This window comes from Pteropus medius, unplaced genomic scaffold (assembly GCF_902729225.1).
Source record: "Pteropus medius unplaced genomic scaffold, Ma_sr-lr_union100, whole genome shotgun sequence".
Taxonomy (NCBI): domain Eukaryota; kingdom Metazoa; phylum Chordata; class Mammalia; order Chiroptera; family Pteropodidae; genus Pteropus; species Pteropus medius.
The window spans coordinates 12222832-12246611 of NW_024342473.1; the positions used below are offsets into that span (position 1 = coordinate 12222832).

The 23780-nt window shown below is 46.0% G+C and overlaps 1 protein-coding gene and 1 pseudogene across 1 annotated transcript in view; one reads left to right on the forward strand and one right to left on the reverse strand.

The window, feature by feature from the left end:
* Positions 1-172: 172 nt before the first annotated feature.
* Positions 173-23780, forward strand: part of MEGF11 (multiple EGF like domains 11) — a 318172-nt gene continuing 294564 nt past the window's right edge. Inside the window, exon 1 of the mRNA XM_039865256.1 lies at positions 173-302. The gene's annotated coding sequence lies outside the window, so the exon portion shown is untranslated. The remainder of the gene's footprint in view (positions 303-23780) is intronic.
* Positions 16478-16595, reverse strand: LOC120604655 (uncharacterized; annotated as a pseudogene).

Here is a 23780-nt window from a genome sequence, read left to right on the forward strand (position 1 = left end):
AAAAAAAGGAGGAGGGAACCGAGGGAGGGAGCCGCGAGCTGGGAGGAGGGCGGCTAGGAGGAAAGGAGAGAGGGAGGGACCGAGGGACGAAGAGGGTGGGGGCTGGCTCAGCAGCAGCGGCGCTGCTCCCGCCGCCCGCCGGCTTGTTCACTCGCTCGCGGTGCCCGCCGCCCGCCGCCCGCCGCCCAGCTCTGGGCCGCTCACAGCTCTGGCTCCTGGCCCGGCGCTCTGGTGTGGCTTGGGCTCCGGAGGACCGGATCGCGTGGCTGGCCGGCCAAGCCCCCAGTGGGCCGCGGAAGCAGGTAGGTGACTGGGCACGGACTGCGAGGACGCGGAGCCTCGGACCACCGGGGGTACAGGGGGACGGGGGTCGGCGAGGAGATTTTGCAGCTTCGCGACTAACTTTCCACCGGTTCCGTGGATTTCCCGCTGCCCTGCCCGGGTCCCGGCTGCGGAAGCCGAGTTCGGCGCGGGGAGGGTTTGGAGAACGCCGGGGGGGTCCGGACAGGACGCCGGATGGGGGCGGCCCCTGGCCCTGACAGGCGTTGGCCCTCTAGCCGCAGTCGGGACGCAGAGCTCACGGCTGGGGAAGACCGGAGCGCAGTGGCGCGGCGCGATTGTCCCAGGGAGGGCGCCCGCCCGCCCCTCAGAGTCTGGGGACTCCAGTCCCCAAGCCGCTCCGGGCGCGACCGCTGCTCACAATGCAACGGGCACTCTCCCTGCCGGGGTCCAGGCGCAGAGCCTGTGGGACGCGGCCAGGTCCCCGACCCGGCCAGCTGTGCGCCTCGCTGTCCCAAGCCCCAGCCCGTGCCTTGCGCGCTTTTGCTTTTTGGAGGCGCTATGTGGAATGTCTTTATTTCTTTCTCGCCTGACTCCTTTAGGGGAAGTCCGAGTCATCCGATACTTGAGTTGACTTCCCAGATGTCCCTCCTGCCCTCAGCGGCGACCCTTGCACCCTAAGTTAAGAGAAGCGAGTCATTACCAGTGTGCGCCTGGAGCGCGGTCCCGAAGTTCCCAACTTCTCGTCCAGCCGTGGCGGTAGTGTTGGAGGTGGGGAAATGGGTGGTTTTTGTGGCCCTTTGGAGCCGCAGCGCGCTGCCGCCTTCCTCTTGGGCTTGATTTATTTTCCTAATTTGCTAGAAAAAAAAATACGACTTATGATATGTAAAAATCGTGTCTTGCGGGCGTCAAGGTCCGTGAGTGGGACGGAGCCATCACGCGTCGGGAACCTGGGAGCGCGGAGCCTCGGCTTGACCATTTCGGAGCCCCGGAGCCCCGGAGCCCTGGCTGCTCTCTCCCGAACCTGGAACCCCGGCTCCATCTGACCGTAGCCGCTTCTTAGGATCGGTCCCCGCAAGCCCGCGCTGCGAGCCTGGTCTGACTCTCTTGTGGTCTAGAAAAATATTTCAAAGTGGCTCCGCTTCAGGATCTCCCACTCCGTTTCCCCGGGAACGTATAGAGCAGGGCCTCCAGCAAGTTGGAGGAAGCTTTTGGGCGGTTTGGGCTCCTGGCCATCTTAGCTCGCTCTGGCAAGGGTACTCGTGCCTGGGCATAAGAGCTTGTCCCGCGCTCTGCCGAGAAAGTAGGGGTTAATGCCCGGACCAGGTGGCTGCGAGAGGAGGCTGGCCAGGGCTGTCAGACCCTGCCGGGGGCACGGGTCCTTTGCTCCCGAAGTCCTGGAGGCACGAATTTGCCGCCATATGCGGCTTTTTCGGAGCCAGCAGGGCGCCGGCCTCTCACCCCCCTCTTTGTGGGAGTGCTGTTGGAGAGGTTCGGTTGAAAGGCTTTAGAGCAGGTTTAATGAGACGGAGATCTGAGGGCTACGCAGATCTCCCCTGCAGGTTGGGCAGAGTCCCCGGAGAGTATTGAACCGACCACCTGCAAGCACTCCATCTTCAGCTCGTTCGGCGGGTTTTCCCTGGTGCATGCCACAACCACCTCTCTTGCTCACATAATTGTTTAAAGCCGCTAGAAAGTCAAGGTCCACCACTGCAGTCTCCACCTCTTCTTTCCATCGCACAGATCAGCAAACTGAGGCCCAGAGAAATAAAGATGAGAGCTAAAGGTGGAAGGGAATGTAAAGATTAGAGCTAAAGGTGGAAAGGAATCGGTAGGTCTCCCGATTCCTAGTTCAGGGCTTTTCCTGGTACTCTATGATGACGTTACTACTTTCTTAGCATAGGGTAAGTGTTCCGAGTCCGGCCACAGCAAGCCCTTGACAGGATTGAGGACTAGGTGTGTTTGTGGTTGAGGCAGAGGACTCGTCTCTGGATTCTCTTGTTATGTGCTTTTCTGTGATCATCTCCCAGGATAATCACTTTGGTGGCAGTTTGTTGTATATTTATCCTGTGCCAGCATTTAAATCTGGGGTAAAGAAAGCCCTTACATTCGGCCCCTGCTGCTCAATCCATGGGGAAAGAGCAGTAGCCATTGTTTTGAAGTCAAGTAGGCAAGTACAGGCGTTCTCAGGTGAAATTGATTTTGGAGGATGCAGGATTATGGATAGGGAGGGTTTGGAATTAAGCATTAGGTAGATTTCCAGTTAAGGGAGGATTGTGGGGACAAGCCCTGAGTACTAAAAGGCAGGAAAGCTCAGACGTTGTTAAGTGGCTGGTCAAAGGACAGCAGGGTTAGGGCCAATGAGAATTTGTCCTTTGAGTGAGAAGAACTAGGGTAGCTAGAAGACCCAGATGCTCCGAACTCAAGCTCAGAACCCAAAAGGTCTTTTAGTTCTACAACTAGGATGAGCAGTTGGCTGGGAAGTCAGCATCCCGTGAACCAAGGGTTGTGGCTCCCAGCTGAAATATTCAGGCTTTTGCTTCTCTTTTTCCTCTTTCTCATTGTTCCCTAGGGTTTCAAATATAGTTGACCCTCAAACAACATGAGTGGGTGGGGGGTGCTTAGGAGTGCTACCCTCCTCAGTCGAAAATCCATTTATAACTTTTGACTTCTCCAAACTTCAGTCCTTCCTTGGTATGTCGGTGGAGGATTGGTTTCGGGACCCTGCGAATAGCAAAATCCATGGACGCTCACGAACCTTATATAAAATGGAGTAGAACAATGTATGCAGTCAGCCCTCTGCATCTATGTACTCCAAGCAGATGGAAAATAGTGTTTTTGATCTGAGGTTTGTTGAATCTGGAGATGCCAAACCCATGGATATGGCAGGCCAACTGTATATTAATTGAAAAAATTCCAAGTGTAAGTGGACCCACACAGTTCAAAACTGTGTTGTTCAAAGGTCACCTTGTTCAAGGGTCAACTGTAGAACTGTAGTTTCTTTGCCCGTTCCTAACCCTAACTTTAGAATTTAGATACCTACTATTGGAACTACTATAGGCAGGGCGTTTACTGCATTGGGAATATTTAGTCAAATAATTCTGGAGCTCCACCTTTGTGCCAGGCATTGGTCTTGGGGATAAAGCAGTGAACCGGACAGGCAGAGTCTTATACTACATGATATTGACATTGTAGGCTTCTGTCCTCTACAGGTTTAAAGTCTAGTTGCAAAGTGGAAGCAAATACACAAAAAATGTCTGAAAAAGTGCTGAAGTTGGACAATATAACACAGAGAATCTTGAGGCTCCCCTTTAGTGGTTCAAGGCTCCAAGGTGAAAAGGCTTGAAGCTGTTGGCTATGAGATTCAGACATTCTGTGGGCTTCCATGACCCCGGTTTCTGGTTGCCAAGGGTAACCCAGAGGGAGCTGCATTAATGACCTCAGATATAGCAGTGGAGAGCTGCTCTGCAGAGTTTCTGCCAATCAGGATATGACAAGAGGGAGCTGGTGAGTGTTGACAACTGTGATCATGCTAGGTATCCATAGAGACTGGTGCCAGGTAACCATGTGCTTCTTAAATTACAGCATCCACAGCTACTTGGTAAACTTTGTAGCCACATTGTACAGATGGGTAAATGGAGCCCTGACTCTGCAGAAAGAGTCCCTGTGGAGACCAGGTATCCCTGATCTCTGATTCACTTTAAAATGACACTCTTCTTTTCCTATTTTGTAGACCAGTGGTTCTCAGACTTCAATGTAGGCTTATTAAAACAGATTGCTGGGATCCACCCTCAAAGTTTCTGATTCAGTGGGTCGAGTGGGTCCAGTAATTTGCTTTTCTAACAAGTCTCCAGGTGATGCTGATACTCGTGGGACCATAGTTAAAGAACCACTGTGGTAGAATAGGGAAAGTGAATGATTTTCTTGAAATCTAACAAAGGCTGTGATTTAGCTCTAGAAACTCCCAGAACTTGCCTGTACAATCCCCTCCCCCTAACGCCCCAGGAGGCCATAGAATTAAAAGAATATTTTATCTTCATCAGCACACACAGAGAGAATATATTGCAATATAATTAGGGAATAAATAGGTGTCATGTTTTGGATGCAGACTCCATGCCCTGTGGCTCTGTAGGGGTTTATTGTAGCAGTGTTATAATTGAAAAGGTGTCAGCCACTCTCAGAGCCCCTCATGAAACTTTCATGGCCTGGGTGGTCATTGTCCAAAAAGGCATGTCTTCTTCATTTAAAAGGAAGTCAGAGAGATTGCTTCTCCTGCTAATGGGACTATCTGTGTTTCATTTGACAGTAACTATGCAATGTGTTCTTAGGGGAGAAAGAAGTAAATTGAACAGCCAGTGTGAATAGAGAGAGGTTGGAGGAAATCCATATCAGGTTTACAGATCTGTAACATTTCAACATGTTTTTGAAACTCTGTCTGTCTGTTTCACCTATATTTCTGACATGAAGCTGCATCTTAGCAGGAGGAAAGGAGAGTTTGAGTTTCAACTTAGCTGGTTGGATAAATGTAACAGCACACTTTATCCCCGATGTGTTAATTAGAGCCAAAAGAAAAGAATTATAAAAGAGTTGTTCTTCTAAATGCTGGCATTTTTCATCTGGATTCTATTTATTGATTATTTTACAGTTGAGAAGTAGCAAAAAATCCATGTTTTTATAGCAAATAAAGCCGGCTGCAGTAATTATGCAGGCTCAACATGTCTGTTCTGGAGCAGGAAGTTGGAATTCAGCCTGACTCTCAAACATTTGGATGAGATCTAATTGAGAAAGACATTTCAAAGAACAAATATTTAGGAATGCGGAGTTTCAATGATGGTCTCTCTGGAGCAAGTGCAAGTACCTCGCTTTTAGCTTGATCCTCAGAGGTGGGGAGAAGTGATGGGGAAGGACCTGGTTAGTAATGCTGAGACCGCAGTCAAAAAGAGATGCTGAAACTTAGAGTGTGAGGCTTAGTAAAGGAAAGAAAGATACTTTCAGGGAATATATCCCCTGCAACTGGTGAGCAAGAGGAGAATCAATTAATTAAATATAGATTGAATAGTTATTGAATGTCTAATCTTGGTATAGGCACAATGAGGGCAGGGGCCAGGACTTTTGCCTGTTATATATCTCCCACAATGCTTGGTATCTGTAGTGACAAGAACCTTGATCGAAGTATCAGTCAGGGCTGCAAGTAGCAGAAAACTTGAACTCGACTGGCTGAAACAATAAGTAATTTAGTGTTTTCCATTATAAGAGGCATGGGCTATGTCTGCCCCAAGCTTGGTTCTTTCAGTGGTTTAACAGCATAAGCAAAAATGCAGATTCTTTTCATCTTTCCTTGTTCTCAAGGTCACAAGGTGGCTGCAACAGTTCCAGTTATTACACCCTCACAATGATGTGCAGAAACAGAAAGGTAGGAGGGCGACTTTCCCAGAAGCTCCTCAGCAGACTTTCCCTTGTGTCTCATTGGCTGAAATTGTGAATCACATGCCCATGCATACACCAACCTCAGTCAAGGAAAGAAAATCCTTATAATTAGCCTAAAATAATTTTGATGTGTGTGTGTTGAACCACAGAGACAAACAAATTTAGGGCACTTTTGAAAGGGGGAATGAAGCAACCGACAGTACCTGCTATAGAGTTTAAATTTTCTTTCTACTCCTTTTTAGCCCTGTGACCTTGGGCAAAGTATTTCACTTCTTTGTGCCTCAGTATACCCGTCTATACAATGCGAATGTATTGGGAAGATAAATCTGAATTAACCCAGTAATTATACTTGATTGGTTTAAGAGAAGTAAAAGATTATTTGAAGATTCGATCTCTGACATTAAAGAATTATAATCTAGGGTAGGAGACACGTGAAGACTAGACCATGTAGACTATCAAATAATCAGAGAACAGAACTAGGAGTAAAATAATTAGGACTTGCAGACTAAGTATGGTAGAAGGAGTGTGATATCAGTGGGTGCCAGTAGTTAGGGAAAATTTCCTGGAGGAAATGGTTCATGGTGCATAATGGAATTTGAGTATTTATATATGGATAGGTTATGAACGTCTTCTATCCAACTTGCTTCCTCTTGCTTTTCTTTTGTCAGTGGTAAATGGGACCATTAGGCCAACATGAGATTTCACCTCTTCAATCACAGCATATTTGATAGTCATTCCAAATATGGCCAGTTGTGATTCTGGGAGACAGGTCACAGTGGCATCTGTGCCAGTCCTCGATTCCTGGTTTCCACTTCTGGATGACAATTCAAGCTCCACTTCGTACTACATTTCAGTTTTCAGAAATACTTTGTTGATCAGATATTATTATTATTATTTAGATATCTGGCTGCCTTTGTGAAATCCATATGCCTAAAATGAAATCTAATGTCTTCTCCTCTCTGAAACCATCTGCTCTTCTGTATTATTCATTTTTGTTGTTGGCAGCACCATCCTCCCAGATGTTGGGCTCAAAACCTTAGCAACACTTTTGATGCCTGCCTCCTTCCTCTATTTCCAGTATTCAATCACCAACATTTTTTGGTCTTCATTGTTTCTTGGATATATCTTTCTGATATGAGACATTCCTTTGTTCAGGTTCTTTCCGTCTCATGTTAGGTGATGGTTGTAGCCTCCTGCTCAAATATCCCATTCTCGGGGCAGTGTATGCAGATCCTGGGGGTATATGTCTTTAGGAGCAGCCTGTGGGGCTCTGCAAATAGCATAGTCTGTAATTTCTAGGGCAGAGGCGGCAGCGAGTTTGGACTCCATGGCTGTGGATACATAATATTGCTTGAGATGTCATTTTCCAACCTCCCATATCTCTCTCCTTCAAGTCATCCTAAAACTTTATTTTTATCCACTTGTTACCTTACATTCTTTTCCATAGTACTCACTGGATGAAGCACAAACTCCTCAAATAGATATTTGAAAGCTTCCACAACAGACTAGCCTGCATCCTTACTTGCTAGGATTCACTACCATGGCTAATTCTGCCCTCCTCTGTGTTTAACCCAAACCACTCTTCCTTTCAAGGCCAGTGTTTAGAGCTGCATCCTCATTAGAACTTCCCCGACCACCAGAGTCCACAGTGATCTCGAAGCATCGATCTTTCCTTCCCCTGAACTTCTGTAGCAATAATTGCCTACACCACAGATTTGGTACTTAATGATGTGCTACTGGTGTCATTGTTCAGTGTTTTCTTGGAATGTTCCTGGTCTTTCCGACTGGATGTAAGACCATGGAGGCCCGAGATGGGGTGAGGTGGACCCTTCTTTGTACCCAACATTATGGCCAGCAAGCACGTGGCCCTTTGATAAGTATTTATTACATTAATAAATCACAGGAATAAGGAAAATAAGATTTACTTGAAAAGTCAGTTAATCTTCACCTTTTTTCCCTTAACCTCAGTTTGTAGAAAGGACTAAATTTGATGAATGCCCACCCTATACTGGCTACTACTTTAGGTGATTTTTTAGGAGCTGTTTTAACTCAGCCTTTTAACCCTGTGAGGTCAAGGTTTTTGTCATTTTATAGCTGAGGAAGTGGAGGCCGGGAGGGGTTAAGTGGCTTGCCAAAGCTCACTCAGCCAGTGGGAGGCAGAGTGAGGGGCAAGGCCAAGTTCTTTCCTCTGTGCTCTGTTTCATACATCTTCTTAAGGTTCTTCCAACCCTATGGGTACCCTGTTCTTTCGGTCTCTTTTTCCTCCTTTGCTGTGTCCTCCTGCCTCTTTCTGACTCTTGTCTCTGACAAGTCTCGGGCCCTCTTTTGACCAGAGAGTGTTTTTTAAAACTCTGACATTTACTTTGACTCTTTCCTGAGGACTTTCGCCTCCTGTTAGGTTGTGGCTTCTGTTGATCACTCAGCTTTTTACCTTGACGGTCTTTCCTGCCATCCTCAAGCTGGGGCCAGAGATTCCTTTTAGAGCCTAAAACATTCTGCTAGTGGAATCAAGCTGGGTCTGAGCCAGGTTTTCTGAACTCCTCTGCCCTTTGTATTCATTCACCCTCAACCTGCCACCATCTGGTTCTGTGTTTCAGGAGTCTTACCTGTAGAAAGAAAACTACTGATTTATCGATAAGAAGGTGGTCTGTTGGAAGTCTCTGCTAGTTTCAGAAACTATGACTGGCATTTTTTCATCCTCTGTGGCTTCTTTTTCCCTCTCATTTATTCATTCATTCTATAAATACTAAACATTGACCACATGCTCAATGTAATAGGAACAAAACAAAGTCCTTGCTTTCATGGAACTTGCTTTGAAGTGAGGGCACACAGATGGTAAAAAACAGAGTATATAATATACTTTGTGATGGTTACAGTGAAGAAAAATAGCAAGGTAAAGAGGTATATAAGGTGATGGGATGCTGCTATTTTGTACAATATGATCAGGGAAGGCTTCTCTGATGGTGACATTTGAGCAGAAACTGAGAGGAAGGATGCCATGTCGATATCTGGGGGCAGAAGGCACCGAGCTGAAGGAATAGTAAGTGCAAAGGTCCTGAGGTAAATACTCGCCTGGTAAGTCATCAAGAGAGCAAGATCAGCAAGAAAGCAGCAGTGGAGAGGAGGAGAGCTTGGTAGGAGGTAAGGACTCCTCATCTTCAGCCTCTTCACTGTCTCAGAAAGAGTCACCCTTTTCACACCTGTTGCCACTGCCTGAAATAACCACTTCCTTCCACTCAGCCAGGTGCCTTTTGACTTTCACAGCTTAGCTCTGGTCCCCCATCTTCCAGTGGGCTTCCATCTCTGCTGTCATTGGTTTTCTTCTCCTCTAAGTTGCTATAACTCTCCACTACACAACTGGGACCTCAATTACTTGCTGACTGGCTTCCTGTCTGCTTTGTAGTTCTCACCTCTCTAACAAACCAGCTCCTTGAAACTGGTTTATTCCCCATCTCTGGGACCCAGAACAGAGCTGGGCTCAGTGTTTACCCATTGGTTGTGCTGGTGCCAGAGTTGGGAAAAAGGAGGGCTCTGCAGGGATCTGTGGGTGGAGCCTTCTTTTCGCTATGCCCCTTGTGTCTTCACAACAGGAAATCTTTTATTCTGGGCATTCTTGGAGCACTTTGAGCTGGGATCCTCTGGGAGCCTCTGCTTGTAGCTGGGAGAGGAACCTACCTTTCCCCAAGATTTGGATGCAACTTTGGCTCTGAGTGGAGAGGGAGAGGAGCTGGGATGTGGAGGAAGCCACTCTTAATTAGCTTCCATTTCTCAGTCAGGGAGGAATAAAATGTTTCAGGAGCAAGGAGGAAGGAATTCACCCAAGATCTTGGAGACCTCCTTGCCATTTAAGACAGAAATCTTGGGTGAGGAGGTTGACCTGTGAGTGACCGTGGGTAAGTCATTCACCTTTGCCTATTCTGTTACTGTTTCTTCTCAACTAAACGTCCCCTCTCCCATTATAGAAGAAAATAAATAGTAAACCTGACTTTCAGAGACTCTAGCTACTCCCCAGATTGGTCTCTGCATTAATTTTTAGGCCAATGGTTTTAAAACTTGAGAAATGTACAGATGGTTCCATTTTAAGGGGAGAAAAAGATTCCGACAGACCTTTAATATTATCCTAAATTATTAATACAATAATATTTCAACATACGTAAATGCAAAATTCAGTATAACATGCATATAACTCTTATATAACCTTAAATCTCACACAAGTTTATAAATTAAAATGCAAACTATAAAGCCAACAACATTCAGATTAACAGTATTAATTTAACACGGTAAATGCTGTTCTTCCACTAAGACTAAATCAGCCCATGTGATATGATTGTGGTTTTGGCTTCGTGAAGCATTTTGGCTGCTTCTTCCACCATGCGCTCTTTGGTGATTCAACTCTCCCACCACTTTTCTCACTGGGAATGACTGAAATCTTTGTTCCTACAACCTGCAGTAGGGTCATTTGGTGGCACTTAGCACAAAAGCATTTGTGCATTAGGCGGCTATTTTTTCCTCATTAGCCCACAACAATTAAAGGAGCTCTGTTTAATCTTAGTGCAACAGCATATCCTGACGCAAAGCTGGGTGTTGAAACTGACTGTCACTGCTTGGTCATTGAAATGAAAGCACAACACCATGTGTATTTCTCACAGTGCCTAAGGAGCCGCGATTGAAGACAACCCTCGAGAGCTCTGAAATAGCGCCCCTAGTGGTCTGAATGAGTTAATGCCAGAACTGCCTCTAATTGTTCTGTAATCAGAATAGAAACCATGTTTTCAACCTTTGTTATGTGCCATTGTCTCAAGAGGGAGGTAGAATAGTATTATCCCCATTGTACAGATGTGAAGGGTGAGGCTCAGAGAAATTGACAGGTCAAGGTCTTATTGGTCATTGGCAGCATGTGTATTCCACTCAAGTAGGACTGAGTCAAAGCTCATGAAATTCCCACTAGGCTTCACTTCCTGCCTACCTACAGACCCTCACCAGTAGTCTTCAGGGCTCTTTGAGTTATCAGAGTGCAAGGACTTTGGGGGTAATTCAGGAATCTCTAGCAGACTCAGAGCTTTCTGGTGGAGCTGTTAAGACGTGTTCTTTGGTGCAGAAAAGAGGAGTGAAGCTGGTAAAGAGGAGAATAGAACTTAATCATGGTCCTCAGATCCTCAAAAGGCAGTGGCAGGGGGATAGAGTCTTCCCTGAAGGCCCTTGGGGAGAGTGGATGCTGGTTACTGCAGGAGAGAGGCAAGCGTGATACCTTAATGACACCTACCTTTACTATGGCTTCACACTTTAGCAAGTGCTTTTTGGGTGCATTTATTTTCAAGTTTGTGTTTTTTTAAAAATTTATTTTTATTGGAGTAAAATATACATAATATAAAATTTACTATTTTAACCATTTTTAAGTACGGTTCTGTGGTATTAAATACATTCATTAATTTGCGACCATTACTACCATCCAGCTCTATTACTCTAAAGTATGTGTTTTACAACTTTGCAAGGCAGGTTGTCATCCTCAGAAACAGGGGCTTGGGTGACTGGCCCAAGGTAACACCTCAAACTTGTTGCCTACCTCTTGTCAGTGATCTTGAGTGACAGTGGCAGGGTTGGTTTCCCATAGTCTTGTATGGGGCCATGTCAGGTGGCCAGGCTTCCTGAGGTAGAGGTTTAATGGGATGACCTCAGAAGGGCTGTCCTGGAATTGATTCTGTGGATCAGGGTAGGGATGACTTACTCCTGTGTATCTAGGACCCACCTTTCCTTAGAGCAAAAATTATTTAAAAGCCACTCCTGCCCTTGGAAGCTGCCCTTCCCCTGCCTGACCTGCCTGGTTTATCATCCAAGCTTAAAATAAATACAATAAATAAAAACACGCTAAATTTTTTTATTCTGCAGCGGATGAGCAATAATCTGCATATGCAAATAAATGGCATGCCAGTCCCCATGAATATTAATTTGGAAAGAATCTGAGGCCCTAAAATACACTCAAAACCAACAGTGTGGCATTTTGCAACTACTGTGGCCTGCTCTGATCACAGCCTTGTTATACTTATACCTATTATACTTATTACCTCCCTTATGAACCTCTCAAGGTTATGAGGGGCACATAATGTCACAGGTTGGCCTGGGGGCAATGGGTGAATCCTGACCCTGGGGCTGTGGCCAACCTTGTCTTTCCCTGGCAGGGGTCCAAGCCTTAGCTTCTCTTCAGATCTCAGCATTAGCAGTGAGTCCCCAAGGCCAAGGGACAGTTCCGAGAAACACTGTGGGGTAGCTCACTGTGGGGCAACTGTCAGCCTCAGGCTCGTGTGCAATCAGGAAGATGGAAGGTGGGAGAGGGAAAGTGTCTGGGGAATCAGCTTGTCTTACCTCTCACAGGCAAATGAGGAGACTGAGACCCTGGGACAGTGGGTGACTTGTCCACGGCGGTATGGTGACTTAATGACAGGAAGTAAGAAATACTATTCATTCTTTTTCTTTTAATTTATTTTTCAATTACAGTTGACATACAATATTATATTAGTTTCGGGTGTACAACATAGTGATTAGAAATTTATATAATTTATGAAGTGATTACCCTGATAAATCTAGTACCCATCTAACACCATACATAGTTATTACAATATTATCGACTATATTCCCTGTGTTATACTTTATATCCTCATGACTATCTTATTCCATTCTTTGAGCTGAACAGTACATTTTTTTTTTTTAATGTATGTGTGGGAAGAGGTCGGAGAGGTAGCATTTAAAGTTTCTATACTTTGGGGGAAAGAGGCATTCTTCTAGGGTGAATGTTCACTCAGCCATGGGTAGCAACTGAAAATCCAGTCTGTATTGCATCTGGGTTTGAAGAAATGATTTCCTTTCTCCCTCAGTAGATTTCCAAATTAGATTATACATAGGCCAGAATTAATGTAGGTTGCACTGTAGAGCGCATCCTAGCTGACATGATGAAAGGGTAGGATAGAGAAGAGTGAGAGTGTCTCTGAGGAAGCTAGATGGGGTTAACAACCGGCTGGGGAGGACCACGAGGTGGAAAAGTAATTGGCCGTAATTTCTGTGTCCTACTATGTATAGGGAAGGCTCCACTGGGGAGGGGAATGTTGCAGCATCAGTACCAAATGAAACTGGGACTCTCTCTTTTGCTGCTTACTGGGTAAGCCTGGGCCTATTAGTTCACATTTGGGCCTCCTTCGGCTTGTCAGTAAATATTGAGATAATTACTCCATTTCTTAACGTTGCTTTGTGAGGATTAAATGAGTATTTAAAGTTCCTGCACCGTGCCTGGCATAAAGGAGATATTTAATACATCCAGATTTCTTTCTCTTCCAAGTAGATTTATCTGACTGGCTACAGTGCATTGGTAGGGATGTGTGTATATATGTTTGTGTTTCTGTGTGGGTCTCTGTGTCTGTGTTGGTGTATTTCTGTGTGTGTTTGTCTGTAGCTGTCTGCTTTCATCCTCGTGTTTGTTATCGAATGTGTGGTGGTGTAGGTAGGTATGTGAATGAGCCTGTGTGTTTTTGTGTTTGTGTTTGTGTGTTGGAATGGTAGTTTTGTGTTGTTAGTGGCTGTGTGTCTGTGTTTCCATGACAGCATAACTGTTAGTATGTGTTTCTGTGAGTGTGTGTGTGCTTTAATGTGTGTGTTTGTGTGGTGACAGTGGTTTTGTGTAAGTGTATACACACACATGTATATAGTACAGAGCTGGTGTGACCAGAGAGCTCCATGAGGTTGGGAAGGGTTACAGTGCACAGAGTCCTGGATCTAGGGTTCTCCCATACAGAACACTCACAGGGTCCCTGACCCCAGGTCTCTGACCCCAGGTCCCTGGATGGAGCCCTGCCTAATTGCCCTCAGTCCTTGTTTCTCTACCTCCCTCTAGAGGCACACTAGGCCCTCAGGCTGCCCTGGTCAATTTGTATTTTCATTTGCATATCACATGCATATCATTTGCATTGTCTACATAGACTCTATGTAGACAATAGTTCTACATAGAGTCTATATAGACTTTAGTTCTGCAATTTTCAAAGTAAAACGTGGTTGTTCCTCTTGAAGGTCATTATATTAAGAAGTGCTGCTTTTTCTTTTATTCTTTCTGGTCCAGAGCTCTTTCCCAAAATTAAGGGGCTAGGGGAGGACAGAAGCCACCAAAACCTGTTTTTCCTTTTGTTTAGCAATGTAGGGGCTAGAGGCCTTGGGACCCTGGGAGGAGGCAGTTGGGGGAGAAGATTTTCTTATTCCATGTGTAGTTGCTTTTCTGACCACAGTCAACTATGTTGCTTCATAGCCAGGGACAAATACAGTCCGATTTTTGCAGTGTCATCTGCTTCCCAAGCCTCTGCCGACTTACCCCGGGGGATGAAAAGGAAGGCCCACCTCGGATGTTTCAGCACTTCTGTACCTATTCTGACTGGGTAGGGACCTTGAGGCCAGGACTAGCCTTACGGGAAACAAAGGAGCAAATGATGTTTTTTCCTTTTAAATACCTAATACATAATTGGTGATACTTCTAATGCCACAGAAAATACCTACTCAAAAATCTTTTCTAGGAGAGCTATACCCTCAAAATATCTTCCTTAAGGGCCGTCCCTGAGCTCAACATTCTCTCCTTAGATATGGGTTTGAGTACTAATTGTATGGTTTCTGGCAACCATTTTCTCATCTGTAAAAGGGAGATGAATAATAGTACTTAATATTATTAATAGTACATAGGGTGTTTTGAAGATTAAATGAACAATGCAGGTAAATGGCTTAGCTTAGTGCCTGGAACATACTAAAGACTCAGTAAATGTTAGCATTGCCAGTCTCCATGGGCTCCATTAGAAAACAGAAGTTCCACTAGTGTATCTTTTACACCCTAGTATAAATTGTTTATCAGACGCTCCTCAGACCAGCAACAGACAGTAGGCTTGTATCCTCAATGCCTTTCAGGAAGTCAAGTCCCCAGAGAACTTGGGCTGTCTTCCCACAGGTGGAAGCATTTGCAGAGACGTCATAGGAAACAGGAGAGTCCTGTCTGTGTCTCCAAGGATTCAAGTCCCCACTCTCCCTGCCATCAAAGCATCAACAGTATCTCATTTCCTTTTCAAAGTCAAATGGTTCATTTTTTCTTGTGTGTCTTTACTTTGAGCAAGGTGCTGCTGGGCACCAAGGGCCATCCATGCTGAGCAGATTTTGGGTTCCCAGAAAACAGATCTTTGACGCAAAACTGGTGCTAATGCTTTACTAGGGGTAGGGCAAAGAGAGTGAAAGGGAAAGGGATGTGAGGCAAGAGAGGAAAAAAAGCAAGTGTCAGCCAGCCACACCTTTGTGAGGAAAGAACTCTGGTTGCTTAGTCATGAGGGCTGTCTGTGGTTAAGCTGAGTGGAACCACTGTGACTCAGAACAAATGTTGACAGAGTTTATCTGCCAGCATCTTGGTCTCTCAGTGGTCCAAAATTACCCCCTGGGTATCAACACCTTTGCACTTCTGGGTCATATCACCTGGCTCCTCTGGGCAACCACTGGAGAAACTGAATCCATGCCCTGTGACATGGCACCTCAGCTGAGTCCAGATGTGGTGAGAGCCCCCAGCACCACGATAGGTCCAGTGGGTCGAACCCAGTCGCTGGAGCTGATTTGGCTCCTGTGGTGGTTGCAGTGGAGGCTATGCTAGAGCCTGGCCATCACCCAAAGAGAGGCTGACAGCTGAGACCATGCAGTGGTAGTGGCCTGGCTGTCCATTGAGAAAGTAGCTGACAGTCTGGGAGGCAGCTGGGGCCGAGCATATTTTGGAAAGCATATAATAGGGTCTGATTCAGCCACCATTAGTCCATTAATTAATCCATGATTGGGACGAGGTGCTAGAATCTGGACCTTACCCTGCATGTAGTAGGGAGCCATCATCATTCTTGAGCAGGTGAGAGACCCACTCAGTACTCAGCCTTGACACTATGTATTTATTAGTCTGCTAGGGCTGCCATAACACAATGCTGTGGACTGGGTGGCTTAAACAACAGAAACTTATTTTCTCACAGTTCTGGAAGTTGGAAGCACAAGGTCAAGATTGTTGCCAATTTGGTTTCTGGTGAGGACTCTCTGCCCGGCTTACAGGCAGCTGCCTTCTCGCTGTATGCTCACATGGCCTTTTCTCTGTAGGTGCTCCAGAGGGGGAGAGCACGCTGGTGTTTGTTTGTTAGTTTGTTTTAATAAAATCCATAATCCTATCAGATCAGGGCCCCACCCTTAGTTATTAACTTCATTTAACCTAAATTACTTCCAAATACAAGCACACTGAGGGGTAGGGGCTTTAACATATGATTTTGAGGGGATACTAACATTCAGTCTATAACACAGGGGTTATTCAGAGAGGGCTTCTTTCAGGTCTGCTTGTCTTTGCCCACAAAAAGTCAGACCAGAGCTGTTCCCAGAAGCCCTGGTGTTCCCACCTCAGTTCAGGGGAACAAAAAGCTCAGAGATCACCATTGTCCATGGTTTTATTTAGCAGTGGTGAGGCTGGATCCCCCTATAACACCTGTGTATGTCTTCATCAGAAAGGAGAATGTCCTTCCCAAGTGAGGGGTGGTAATTCAGAGCCCTGGGTCAGGGACCAGAGTGCCTGGGTTTGAACCCCAGCTCGCCATTTATTATTTTAATTTTAATTTATTTTTTTAACCTTTTTATTTTATTTATTTATTTATATTTATTTATTTATTTTAGGCGGGGCACCTCTTGGTTGACCTCACAGATTACAAGGACCTTGTCAGTTTATAATCCCTTATTTTTTTATATTTTACACCTACAGCACCTGGTCTTCCTAGGTGGTCTCCCATCCAAGTACTAACCAGGCCCAACCTTGCTTAGCTTCCGAGATCAGACAAGATCGGGCTTGTTCAGGGTGGCATGCCATAGACCCAGCTCTGCCATTTAAAAGCTGGGTGACCTGGGGCAGGTGACTCAACCTCTACTCATCCAGTGCATGTTTTTTGAGCACCTGCAATGTGCTGAACCCATTCTAGCTGTTGGGGATATAGCAGTGGATGATACAAGACCAACAGACTGAAATCCATGTCCTTGTGGAACTTACTCTCTAGTGCAGGGAGCCAGACTATAAACCAAATTAGTAGATGATAGATCATAGTTGAAGGTCACAAGTAATGTGGCGGGGGAAAGGCAGGAAATATGATGAGAGAGTGATGGGATATGGTTCTAGTTTTAAACTAAGGAGATGAGGGAGTGAGCAAAGCTGATATCTAGGGGAGATCTCTCCATGCCTCAGTTTCCTCATCTGACAATGGGTTTATGATAACACCTACTGTAGAGAGCTCCTTTGAAGATAAAGGGAGTTAATCCATGCAGTGAGTGGGCATAGACCTGGCCTCGCACACAGAAAGCGGTCATTAATGTTGCCTGTTATTATTGTCACCAACGCTCAAGTAGGAGCCTGCCCCTGTGCTTCTGGGCAGTGTGCCTGGACTCCAGTCTACAGGGGATTTGGTGGCCTTCATCTCTTCAAGAGTGGGAGTAACTCTCCTCCAACCCTCCCCATCTTCTCATTAAGAGGGGACACACAGACTACAGTTTAGGAAGCAACATATGCATTTTCTTTTCACTTGGGCATCTAACTTCCAGAGGGAATTGCAGAATAGCCTTTTAGGAAGCAGCTTCAAGCCTTTCTCTGCAGCATCTGCAGACTGAGGTGAGCAGGGGTTTCTGGCCCAGCTCAAGGCTGGGCTGGAGAGAGGAGTCACCCATCTAGAAAACCAGACCCCCAGCAACTAGAAGGCCCTGCCCTGCTTCCCCTTCCTGGCCAGGTGGCTGCCCAACTCTCATCAGCAGGCACTGAGAGTCCCCTCAGCAACTGGGGCACCTTATTTACTATTGCAGAGATTTTTGTGACTGTAATTTACCACCACTGTGAAGCCCTGGACCTGAATCCAAGTAGCCTTCAGTATAGATATTTTATCTAATCAATCCTCCATTACTATGCAAATATATCCTATAGGCTACTGATGTCTTTTCCTTTCAAACACTTAATACATAATTAATGATACTTCTAATGCCACAGAAGACACCAAACCCAAATGCTTCCTGCTATAATTTATACCCACCCAGACAAAAATTTAGTTTATTGGTTCACTTATCATTCTGGAGTGTGCCTCTCTCTGCCCTCCCCAGGAGGGGCAGAGAGTCCATGGAAGCGCTGGGAGGGCAGCCTGCCCTCCAGACAGCATTGAGCCACGCGGGGCAATGGTCGTGCGTGGGAGGGTACTGTGTGCCCACTTCTTTGTAGATTGTCTCATTCAGTTCTCTCAAACCACCCTGTGAGGGAGGTCCTCTGGATACCCTAATCTCTGGAGGAGAAAACTGAGGCTGGAGGAGTTCTACACCCCAAGGTCACACTAGGGCTTCTCTACATGCTCATGGACTGCACAGGAGAGCTCGGAGGTCTAGGCTGGGACTCTGAGCTGAGTGACTTGAGCAAGCGGCTTAGCTTCTCTGAATCTCAATTTCTTAACCTGTAAAATGGCAGCAACAGTCGTTACTCTACGGGATTATGAGAGAGATAATAGCACATGTTAGGTGCTGGAAACATGCTTGTCAATTTTCTTATTTGGAAGTGAAATGGTGGGAACATCAGTTTGGAGGGTATTGTTTTGGTGGTATTTTTTGGTGGGGGTGGAGAGAGTGATTTGGAAGGAGATAGGTGTTGGCCCCCATGTTGGCAGAAACACGTCTTCTCTGGGCAGACTGGGCACAATGAGAAGGAAACCCGTCACACAGTCCACACAGGGAGTTTCTTCCATCAGGCTTTGAGTAGCATCAGCCTTAGGAATGAAGAAAACATGATCCCTGTCCTTGAGGCACTGTGTCTGGTAGAAGTGAACAGACTCAATAACCAGTATGACGAGGTGTAATGGAGGTCAGCTCTGTTTTGTTATGGGGGAAATGGACAGTGGACAAGGAAAGTGTCCTCCCCAACCCAGGCAGGAAGAGGAGCTGTAGGCCGACCAGAGGCAGGAGGGGTCAAGAGGCTACGGGGTGATGGGGAGACTGCCTGCAAACAGCCACTGTGGCCAGGTGGGCACCGAGGCTCACAGGGACCCCTCATGGGCCAGACTGGGATTTGAGTTGCTTCCCTTACCTCTGGTGCAGCCCTTCCCATGCCCCATGGAGCCTCCAACCTGTCTCCTCACTCTTTCTTGTTCCATCCAGACCCCATTTGTGTCCTTGAATAGTACTGAGGGCAGACACAGCTTGTTCCCCCAGACCAAAGAGCATTCCGTCTTGCCTCAGACCTTCTCTGTCTTTTGCCTGTGATGTCTCTTTCCTGCCTTCTGTCCCTCTCCAGTCCATGCTCCCCATGGCAGGTAAAGGGATCTTTCTAAAGAGCAAACTGGACCATGTCCCTGTCTGGTCAGAAACCCTTTAACGGTTAGCCATTGCCCTTAGGATAAAGTCAAAAAACTTATTAGCATAGCAGCCAAGGCCCAGCTGCCTCTCCCTGTCCTTTTCCCATCACCCATTACCTCATAGTTTATACCGTGGTAGCACCAACCTGCTTCTCGCCCCCCTGCTCCCAGGACACATATGCTGTGTCATAGCTTTGTGCCTTTGCTCATACTATTTTCTGACTGCAGTGCCCTTCCCCATTTCCTTAGTCTGCTTGAGTCTTACTCATTCTTCTCAATTCAGCCCAGATACTGCCTCCTCCAGGAAGCCATCCTTGAGCTCCCCTCTCTCCATTGGGCTAAGTGACTATGTTTCTCCTCTCCTGGTACTCTATTTATTACAGTTTTACAACTTCAAAACCACAGTGAGAACATCAGGAATAGGGACCTGGCCAAACAGGGACCCACTACCCAGTGCCATCTCTAGCATGTAGTCAAGCTAAAGATGTGTTCTTATGCTGAACTAGGATAGTCCTTGCCCTTGATATGAGACACTGATGCTTGTTTGTGGCTCTTCCTGTGAGGAAGAGGTGGGATTTAGCAGCCAGTTTTGGGGTGGACTGTGAGATGTGAGAACCTCAGAAACCTTAGACCCATCCAAGGTTACATTAGGAAGATCCAGACTCTGTTAGATTTTAGAGATCAACAGTATTCGGAGTGCCTGGAGGATCTGGGGGAGTGTTGGGGTGAAGTGGTGTTGAAGTGCCCTCAGAGGCTTGAGAAATGAGCATGATCCTAGGCAATTGAGACACTTAGGTAGGTAAAGTCATTTAATATAAACTTTCCATTTTCCCGCCTGGTCATGTCTCTGGGTTTGTTAAATATTTTGGTATTTGAATTGTTTTAATCAGCTCTCTACATTTTGTCCTCAACCTGACCCATCCCCTGCCACCCCCATCAGGTATAGCAACGGGATTTAAGATGAGGAAAATTTCCAGAAAGTAGGAGACTCTGAAATGGGTTTTCAGGGAGACAGTGGCGCCTTCTTTCCTGCTTTGTGCCAAGTAGGGGTCAGAGGTGTGTAAGCCTCAGGGAAGAGCCCCTTGCTTCTGGGCTGTGGGAGAGGACAATGCAATGACATCACTGCATCCTGAACTACGTAGGTGAGAAGGGCAGAGGGGGCCTGGTTCAGGGCCAGGAAGCGCTCTGGGCTCCCCAGTGGAGGCTCTGTGCCCTTCTGGGTAATTTCCACCTTTAATTTCTTAGTGTTTTATGAACAGGGAGTAAACCAAGATTCCACACCAACTGCTTTATATAAAGGATTAATAAACTAGAGATTTATGGGGCTGTGACAGAGTAAGACAGTGGAAATGGAGAATGAAACAAGACTTGGTTCTCAAGGGGCAGGGGCTGGCTTTAGGATCTTCTCTCCATTGTATCTGCTCAGGGTCCCTCCTGGGATCCTTGTCCTTCAGGGCTTGGAGTCATGGTTGTGTGGCCAGGCTGGGCCGAGCCATAGCTTGTGTTTTTTTACCCAGGATTGAAATAGGTAGGCCCAAGTTCAGGGGGATGGAACTATCCTTGGGTAGTCTAGGTTGACAGCCTGATATTTAACCTGTAGATAGCATACAGATACAAATTCTGGGCTTGGACTCAAGCGGTCTAGTTTTGAGTCTAAAGCCAGAGAGATGGAAGTTCACATTCCCTTTAGCTATATCAATTTAGCTGCAAGTATCAGAAAAGCACGGCATCAGGGGCTTAAATAATAAGAGCTTGGGTACTTTCCACCTCTCTGGCTGCTCTCCTCAGCATGTCGGCTAGTGCCTCACGGTGGTGAGGTGGTTGCTGTAGTTCCAGTCATCACATTCAGAAATGACAGTGGAAAAAGGGGGTATCCATCTGGGCATCTCCTTTTATGAGTAAAGAAAATTTCCCTGGAAGTCCTCCAGCAGGCTTTCTTTATGTTTTATAGGCCAGAACTGTGTCCCATGCTCCTTCCTAAACCAGTCACTGGCATGATGAAAGAGATGACCACGATTGGCTCAAGTAATGAAAATTCACTTGGATTATGCTTCCCATAGTCATGTTGGAGAGGAGTGGGCACCTGGACAAAAATGAGGATGCTCTGGGAATGAAGCACAGGGTATGGCTGCTGGGTTGGCATTTATTGCAATGACTTCAGATAATTGGTTTTAGCTCACTAAGCCTGAGTTTCCCCATCTGTAAAGTGAGAATAATAATAGTAATACTACTTTTCTTACAGTGTTGTGAGGATTAAATGTGATATTATGCTAAATACTTAGCAAGATGCCTGGCACCTAGTATTGCTAAGTTAGGTGATAGTAACAGCGAGTGAACTTGAGCACACTCTTTTCCTTGTGTGGGTGTCAGTGCTGTGTAAAATGGAGGTGGCATTATCTACTCCAGGGTCACAGCTGCCTTTTTTAATACTACCGGTTGTGTTATTATGGTTATAACACTATGGCATTGGATCTTGAGTCAGGCTAGAGTCCTCTAATTACCTGTAGCATGGCTTCAGTGACATTAGCTAACCTCTCTGGGCCTCATTCCTTCATCCGTAAAATGGTGATACTGTTAGTCACACTGTAAGGTAGTTGAGGGAGGGATTAGGTAAATGAGGCAGGAAGTGTGGCATCTAGTGGGCATAGGGCCTGGCACACAGTAGGCCTCAATAAAACTCCCTTCCATTCCTTTCCCATCCTAGTGCTCATTTCATTTGGAGCAAGACCCTAGCCAGGGATTGGAGGTGTAAGAATCAGGGTCTGTTTCCTTGGGGATGTTAAGGTGAAGCAGGCTGTATTAGTCAGAGTTCAGGTCTCCAAGGAACTGGGGTGCCCATCAGGAAACAAGGCAGAGGCCTGGTATTTTAGAGGGGGCCAACAGGCTACGGGCAAAGGGCAGGCCAGAGCTCAGATAGCACGAGGTTGCCCAGAGCTTCTTGGGGACTTTAAATGCTGAGTCTCTGACAGCATAGTTAATTCTAGCTTCTATTGTCTGTCTTGACTGGGGCTGGTCCAGATGCAGGTAAAGGCCTGCCAATGGCAGGTGACCAGAACTGGGGGAGGGGGTGGAGAAAAAGGCAAAGGGATAAGCCAATGGGTGTGAGAAATTGCTGGGGTTGCTGGAGATGGTCTTTACAGTCTATGGGTCTTGTGCATCCAGTCTGGCTGCCCCTAGGCCACCCTTGACTCTCAAGACCTGCCACTGGAGGCAGTTGAGCTCTACAAACTTCTTGACCAGGGACTATCAGCTGGGGGTGGTTCTGAGTAGGCCTTCTAGAATCCCCCTGCCTGAGTTCAAAGATCACTTCTATCACTCATCATCCAGCTGACATGAGCCAAATCCCTTCACCGCTGTGAGCCTCAGTTTGCCCATCTTTAAAGTGGGATGTAAAATAGACCTACTCACTAGGGTTGCTGTGGGGATTGTAAGTGAGTAAACACCCAGCATGGGGCCTGGCATACAGTAAATGCTCAGTAAGGACTAGTTGTTATTTGAAGATGATAAACAGATACATTTCCAGCTTTTACAAAGCGAATCATATTTTGTCTTACTCGCTTTTCTACCAAGGTAGAGAAGGTTGGAGAGGAAGATGGAAAAACTTGATGAGCATTGCTGCCAACACCTATTCTGACCCAGCCATTATCCAGAGGCCTTATCATACCCCATAAAAGTCTGACTTTTGTCCCAAAGCTTTACACACATCCATCCGGGCTCATCTGCAGTATACCCTTCCACATGGGTTTCACTTGACCAGGGTTCTGGTCTCTGGAAAGATCAGAAAGCTCTGCGGGCCAGTGGGGGATCTGAGTGCATACATAAAAGGGCTTCTCTGTGCCTGTGAGTCTGTTGGAGCTTGGTAGGAGAACACCAGTTCTATGGAATGCTCTACAGAGTTTCTGGCCACTCTTGCAGGAAATGGACCTGATTGCCTTGTTTAACCATTCGTTAAACTTATTTAACTATGCGATATTAGTTTTTGTAGAACCCTTTTAGTATTCTCAAGAAATGGTGTTTGTGGGACCCACTTGGGCAACAGTGACGTAGGAAAGGGAGCATTTGGCAAGGAGTGGGGACACTACCTCTCTAGTCTCGGTTGTGCAGGTCCACACAAACTGAGTGACTAGGGCAAGCCAAACCCCTTTCCGGCTTTGTGTTTGTTCAGCTTTAAAATGATGCTGGTAATGATAGCGCCTCTTACTTTACTTACATAGTAGAGTATTGTGTGTGTGTTTTTTAAACCCTACAATGAAAAATTTCAACAAATCCCCAAGTAGAGAGAACAGTATAGTACGCCCCATGTCCACATCATCCTGCTTCAGCAATAATTTATGTTTTGCCTATCTTGTTTCATCTATCCTTTCCCCATTTTTATAAGAATGATTTTGAAGATGACATAAAATTAAGTCTGTAAAAGTGCTTTGCAAACTTCAAAGTGCTGTACAAATGTAAGACATCTATCATTTCTATTATTAGGTTTATTATTTCTTATTCCTAAAGTTCAAAATTCTACATAAATGTAAGGATCTGTTGTCATTATTATTATGCTTATAATTTTTATTACTCTCTAGTCATGTCACCAAAAATGCCCAATAATGTGTATATTTATTCTTCTCCATTTGTAAGAAGCAAGTCTGAGCCCTGAGGGGTACAAAGCTTAAAATTCAGCCCTGCTTCCAGGGGGCT